The sequence below is a fragment of the Physeter macrocephalus genome, chromosome 12 (assembly GCF_002837175.3).
Source record: "Physeter macrocephalus isolate SW-GA chromosome 12, ASM283717v5, whole genome shotgun sequence".
NCBI classification, from domain to species: domain Eukaryota; kingdom Metazoa; phylum Chordata; class Mammalia; order Artiodactyla; family Physeteridae; genus Physeter; species Physeter macrocephalus.
The window spans coordinates 56,689,372-56,696,622 of NC_041225.1; the positions used below are offsets into that span (position 1 = coordinate 56,689,372).

Here is a 7,251-nt window from a genome sequence, read left to right on the forward strand (position 1 = left end):
TTCTGGGGTTTTATCTTGTTCCTTCATCTGGTACATAGCCCTCTGCCTTTTCATCTTGTCTGTCTTTCTGTGAATGTGGTTTTTGTTCCACAGGCTGCAGGATTGTAGTTCTTCTTGCTTCTGCTGTCTGCCCTCTGGTGGATGAGGCTATCTAAGAGGCTTTTGCAAGTTTCCTGATGGGACAGACTCTGGGTCTTCTATGTTAAAAATGAAAATTATTCTGGAAAGATTAGGGCTATCAAAAATACATAATTTAATGTAAATTACTTTAACCAGATTACTGGGAACAGGGGTGTTATTTGTAGGGAAGAGGGTGGGGAGTGGGCCATGAAGGTGATGTGAGGAGAGGCAAAATAGGTGAAGAGTCACAGCAATGGTTTTAGAGATGAACAAGGGAGCATGGATCCTGGATATGGTCATTTCTATGTGGTGTTTACACTTTTTCTCCTTGTGCTGGAGAGTGTGCACATATTTCCAATCTAGGCTGATCTAACCACCAGTGTGAATGTCAGGTGGCATTTAGGATATGTCAGTTTCAGTTTTTGCTGCTGTAAATAATACCTGGTTAGGATTCTTGAACTGAAGATTAAAAACATGAGTGGGTTATTTGTAGACAACACAGTGTGCTTAGTAGAGTTGATTTAGTGTTCATTTAACTAGTCAACTCATTACCCAAGTAGTTACGTTTAGCTCTTGCTCATCACACAAGGGCAAGACAAATTTTTCCTCCCCAACTCTCAGGGCTGGGTGCATATCTCTTCTGGGTGTCTTGATCCATTTTTCCCTTTCGTTCATGATTAAAGGGCTATGGACTCCTTCAGGAAGTTGTCTCAGAATTCCATTAGCATCACAATTTCTAGACTTTACTACCAGGTCAGTAACTTGTTCCTGAGATTTCTCTTTTGCTTTCTGCACATTTGGTCCTCATCATTCTACTATCTCCTATTTTTCCCACTATTTTCCTGTTTTTATTTCATGTGTGTAGCTGGAAGGGGAGCTCCATATCTCCTGGGAAGGCTTGCTGTTGAAGAGGGAAATATCTGACTTTCCAGGAGCTTAAGGTTCTTCATATTCTTTTAAAACAAGCCCCAACATGGGACTTCCCAGGCGGTCCAGTGGATAAGACTCTGCGCTTCCACTGCGGGGGCCGGGGTGGCGGGGTGTGGGTTCAATCCCTGGTCAGGGAACTAAGATCCTGCGTGCCGGCAGTGCGGCTGAAAAGAATAGGAAAAAAACAAAAAAACGCAACCCATGGACGGAGGTAAAGCCACTGAGCTTTGAAGACATTGGCAAACCTTTCAGGATCTGAGGCACTGCTGCCTTTAACCCTTTATTGCCACATCAGTGATTCATTTTGTTGTTTTAAGGACCTCCCTTCCTTTGCTAGGGAGGTAATTTTGAATTTCACTCTAAGTTCCCCAGAAAGCTACAAATGTGAGCTTAATCTAGGTTGTTTGATGCAATTATAATTTTATCTGATGGTCTGGGTGATACGTTTAGAAAAGGAGTATCTGAGGGCTGGTCCTGGAAGTCCAGTTCTAGGTCCCTGGCTGAGTTCACAAGGAAAACACATTGCAAGGAGGATGTATCTGATCTCTGGGAGCCAAAAGGACCCGAAGGTTACATTCTGCCTGAGAATGGCTGGCTGTGGCTCCCTGATGCTCTTCAGCTGTGGGCTGGGAAGGCATACTAGAATGAAGCTAAGAAAATCTGTGCTTTCTTGAGAGCTTCTTTTTAAAAAAAATTTTTTTTTAATTAAAAAAAAATTTTTTAATTGAAGTATAGTTGGTTGTCAATGTTTTGTTACTTTCTGGTGTACAGTAAGGTGATTCAGTTTTATATATGTGTGTGTGTGTGTGTGTGTGTGTGTGTGTGTGTATATATATATGTATATTTTTCAGATTCTTTTCCATTATAGGTTATTACAAGATACTGAATATGGTTCCCTGTGCTATGCAGTAGGACCTTTTTTGTTTATCTGTTTTATATACAGTAATGTGTATCTGTTAATCCCAAGCTCCTAATTTATCCCTCCCCCACTTCCCCTTTGGTAACCATAAGCTTGTTTTCTATGTCTGTGAGTCTGTTTCTGTTTTGTAAATAAGGTCATTTGTATCTTTTTTTAGATTCCACATCTAAGAGATACCATATGACCTTTGTCTTGACACCTTCTTAAGGAAGGGGTGTAACAATATGGAGATTTGCATGTGTAATAAATTTTTATTAACTCTTCTGTCGGTTTTCAGAGTACCTTGCAAATGCGAACTCCCAGCTCTCACTGTGCATGATTTTTCTCATTTATGGCTGGGCAAACAGAAGCATAAAGAGCAGCAATGACTGGTCTGAGATCACCAAGTTAGTGAAGTAGGCAGAGCTCATAGACTGATTATCTCTTACTCCCCCTCTTGCCCAGCTGGTCACCCTCACCCTTAGTTTTTCCTGACAGCTGCCATCCACAGCTCCTTAGGAAAAGGGAAATTCAAGCACAGACGAAGGAAAAGGAAATTGTTTCAGTCCAGTGTTCTCTTAACATTTAATTCAAACCTGTGCTGTTGGACTAGCAGCCCCCATGTGATTTAATATAGTGATGATTAAGTCTAAAGAGAAAAGTATATGTACAGTAAACTAACACTAATGCATTTGAGGGGAGAGAACTGCTGACTCAAGCGAAATATACATTTATTTCAACCACGTGAACTATAGTGACTGCTATTTGTTTCTCTCTGTTCACTCAGGGATTAAATTGAGTTTAAGCAGCCTGGAACAGTTTGATGCCTCCTCCTTTCAGCCATGGAAAGTGCCAGGTGGCTTGCCTCTAGAATCTGACATCCTGTTGGTGAGGATAACAGTCCACAACTGAGATCCTTTGGCTTTCTTTAGGCCCATCTACGAGAAATAAATCAGAATGATGCAGAGCTAAGAGCATGAACTTTGGCCACAAATGGTCTTAGGTTCGAATTCTGTCACTTAGTAATGGTGTGACTGGGTCCTCTGTGAGAATTTTCTTTTGGATCATGATTAAATAGCATATGATAGGTGGGTAATGATAGTAGTAATAATGTTATTAAAGCAGCCACCATTAAATGAGTAATTACTACTCACCAACCACTGTGCTAAGTGGTCTCAATCTTGACAACAAGAATAGGAAATGGGTACTGCTAATAAATGTATACTTAATGTCAGTTGCTTTTTTCCTTGACTGAGTAGGTATTTACTGAGCATTGGATACATGCAGACGTCATACTAGGTGTTGGTGATTTAGCATTAAATGGGTCGTGATACCACCTCTCAAGGAGTTCTTGTACTCCTGGGGGAATGGGGAAGAAGACAAAGGAAATACGAAATGATAAGGACTATCAGGGGGTATGATGGGAGTAAATGGAGGGGAGAATATGAAACAAAGTAGGAGTTAGGGAAGGTTGAACCCTCCGGGATCTGTGGCTCGGGAGATTGCTGGACCGCTAAGGTCAAGGACTTCTGAGTTCAAGTCCAGTGCCCTCTACTAATCCTTCCCTCCGAGATGGGCGTCATCACTAAGACAAGACTCTGGGAAGCTTCTTCCCAAGGAAAGGATTACTTTAAGGAAAAAAAAACAAGAACCTTTATTGTAAAAGTTTTCAAATTCACAAAAACAGAACAGAATAATAGACTCTTTTACTCATCCTCCACATTCAGTAATTATCAACATTTTGCCACATAAGCTACATGCAAAGGACACTTTTACTGGGGGGCTCTGCTGGTGATTCCGAAAAGACTATATAAATCCCTTGTCCATTTCCCCTTGTCCTGTATCCATAAACTGGATCTTCTCTTCTCCCTCCGTTGTGAAGACACCCCTTGATTCTAACAGGAGAGTGAGTGTTGGGCCTGTGATCCAACCTCCATCAATGCTGGAGTAGAACAGCCCCACATATATGCTGGAATAGCATCTCCTTTTAAACAAAGACAGGATTATTATTGCGGTAGTCAGATTTGCATTTTGCACATATGCACTTTTTTTTTTAAACATCAGTCATAATGCCTGGTTTGGTGAACAATGCCTTAATCATCACAGGGTTGGTGTAGTAAGACCATCTTTAGCAAATGGATTGGACACAATAGACATCTTGGTTAAGATGCTAGACCTCACTGGGTGACTATTGTCACCCACATGTATTACATGGCAATCATCTGGTGAATGCTAGATCTGACTGTGAAAATAGATTTGCACTTTGTCTTTTTTTTTTCTCCTTACTCTCCATCAGTCCCAGCCCCCTGGAAAGGAGTCTGTCTCAGGCAGCATGCTCTGAGTGGTGATTTTGAAGGCAGGGGAAAGAAGAAACCAAAAACCAAAAACGAGTGCTTAGACTACTAACCCATGGAATTTATTTTGTGGTGCATATTTTCGATTACAAAAGAACTGATTGAGCTTATGAAACAAGAGTAAGTCATTGCTGGAAGGGAAATTCTCTCTAGCATTCAGTAAAGAGATTGATTGGGTTTACCAAAGTTAGAATAAGGCTGCTTTTGTTAAAAAGGAAGTGATGAGGTACAGGGGAAATCATTTTGGATTGTCAGATAAGAGTCTTAAGTTCAACTCCTAGGCTCTGCGTTGATGAACCAGGCTATATTTGGCAAGGCACCTCACACCTCTGGTCTCAGTTTCCTTACCTGTAAAATACACAAGATCCTCTTAGCCTCTGATATTTTGTGACTTTAAGAGGGTTTAATGCAATGCAGTGGTTAAAAGCACATCTTTAGGAGTTGGATAAAGCTGGGTTTCAGGCCTAGGTCAGCTGCCTGTTAGCTGTGTGATCTTAAAAAATTCACTTAACCTTTCTGTTCTCCATCTTCACAGTTTGTAAAACTAGTACAGCAGTAATAGTTCAGCCAAGAACTATTAGATCAAATGTATTGTGCTTCACATAGTTCCTGGCACATTTAAACTCAATAAATGGGATTTCTTCCTATTATGTGATCTTGTTACCTAAATAATCAGAGATCCAGGAAGAAAAACAAAGCCCTCAACAAAATTTTACTGGAAAATGAAGCAAGATCCCTGTTCCTAGCTAGCAATATTTTCACAAGTACTTTGCTCTGATCCAGTGTTAGCATGCGTGAAAATGCATTATGAGCTCAGTGCCGTGTCTATGGTTCATTTCAAATTTCATTCATTTAAACAACCAGCCAGCATTCACCCAGTGCCCTCTAGGTTCTTGAGATTCTACTGGCCTTGAGGATGAAAAGGCAAATGTGCCATCTTTCCTGCTATCACGGGGCTTACAGTAGAGAGGGCAGAGGTAGACCTAAGCAATATTATCGCATTACTTTGTTCACCAGCTCTTTCTTTCTTTGTACTTTCTGGAAATTCTTTCAGATTTGGAACTCAGAGGCCGATGCCCATTTTTAAGTTTGCCTTAAAGGCAGATTTCTCTGTGATCTGAGGTTCAGATGCTTCACTGGATATCTTCTCCAACCACATAACTTCAGATTCTCTGTGTTGAAGTCTGTTATTGGTTCAATTCTTCTCTTTCTAAAAAGAGTTTATTTGGAAGAATATTTGAAACAAACTGGGAAAGTGTGCAGATATTTGTACAGCTATTTGAAACAAACAAGCAAACAAACAAAACGAGAAGAGTGAGTAGCCGGGTTCCACTTTAAAAAATAATAACCTTAGTTAACTTCTGCTGAGTCCTCTTTATAATATAAACAGGCAGTGCTCGAAGCAATTTGTATATAATCATTTATTAATCCTCACAACAGCCGTGGTAAATAGATTCGAGGATAATTCCCGTTTTGCCGGTGAGAAAAACTGAGGGACAGACAGGTTGAGTCAGTTGCTAGTCAGACAACTAGTATGTGGCTAAATTGGGATTTAATCTCTTACCGTCTGACCCCAGAACGAGGCTCATATCCAGTGGTTTCTGAATAGCACAAGATACTTGTAATAATTTTCTATTGTTTTATTAAATATTGAGCTCAAGAAAATTAAATCACAGGGGACTGCAAATATAATTCAAACTTTTATTAAATGTCAGAATATCAGATATTTGGATGCACTTTACTTCTGGGCAGTGATCCAGGTTTGAAGCATATATTTAAGTATTTGCTGCTGTGATTATTGCATTGACTTATAGTGGCAAATCAGATTACACAGTGAGGAGGATTAAGTTACTGACACACACTTTGGGGAGGACACCTTTTGATCTTGGTTTGGGAGTTCAGATGTTCCCTTATAAGGAGCAGGCCTTCTCCTTGTCTATTTCCTTTGCACTACCTGCTCTATGGAGAGAGTTGTCATTTAACTTGAACTTGTGAGTTCTGAAAGGGACATTTATTCTTTTTCCTTCTGCAAGATGCATGCCACCAGAAATAAATGCTCTTGGTTTGTAAGTTTAGAGCTGCTATCATAACCATTTTTTGTTTAGTTTGGAAAACTCCAAACTGCTACCTACTCCATCTTTTTTTTTCTTGCTAAAAGTTGTTTCAAACATAATTCTTTTAGTGGAATAAAAGATTTTTTTCTGTCTTAATATACTATAAATAGTCATCTTTTTTTAAAATTGGGGTATAGTTGCTTTACAACGTTGTGTTTCTGCTGTACAATGAAATGAATCAGCTCTATGTATACATATATCCCCTCCCCCTTGGACCTCCCCCCGCCCCCATCCCACCCCTCTAGGTCACCACAGAGCACCGAGCTGAGCTCCCTGCGCTACACAGCAGGTTCCCACCAGCTATCTGTTTTACACATGGTAATGTATATATGTCAATCCCAATCTCTCAATTCATCCACCCCCCCCTCCTCCCCCCAACCCCGTGTCCACATGTCTGTTCTCTACGTCTGTGTCTCGATTCCTGCAAATAGGTTCATCTGTACCATTTTTCTAGATTCCACATATATGCGTTAATATACGATATTTGTTTTTCACTTTCTGACTCACTTCACTCTGTATGACAGACTCTAGGTCCATCCATGTCTCTACAAATGGCCCAGTTTCGTTCCTTTTTATGGCTAATGTTCCATTTTATATATATGTACCACATCTTCTTTATCCATTCATCTGTCAGTGGACACTTAGGTTGCTTCCATGTCCTGGCTATTGTAAACAGTGCTGCAGTGAACACTGGGGTGCATGTGTCTTTTTTTTTTTTTTGCTTTTTTTTGCTGATTCACTTTTTTTTAAACATCTTTATTGGAGTATAATTGCTTTACAATGGTGTGTTAGTTTCTGCTGTATAACAAAGTGAATCAGCTATACATATACATAT

General features: G+C 40.1%; 1 protein-coding gene across 13 annotated transcripts in view; it reads left to right on the plus strand.

The window, feature by feature from the left end:
- The window catches only part of TMEM178A (transmembrane protein 178A), a 262,811-nt gene that overhangs the window by 184,992 nt on the left and 70,568 nt on the right, over positions 1 to 7,251 (plus strand). Inside the window, exon 9 of one of the 13 annotated variants that reach the window (XR_008618885.1) lies at positions 2,736 to 2,775. The exons of the other annotated variants lie outside the window; for them this stretch is intronic. The gene's annotated coding sequence lies outside the window, so the exon portion shown is untranslated. Of the gene's footprint in view, positions 1 to 2,735; positions 2,776 to 7,251 lie in introns of those variants that run through there. 13 annotated transcript variants of the gene reach the window in all.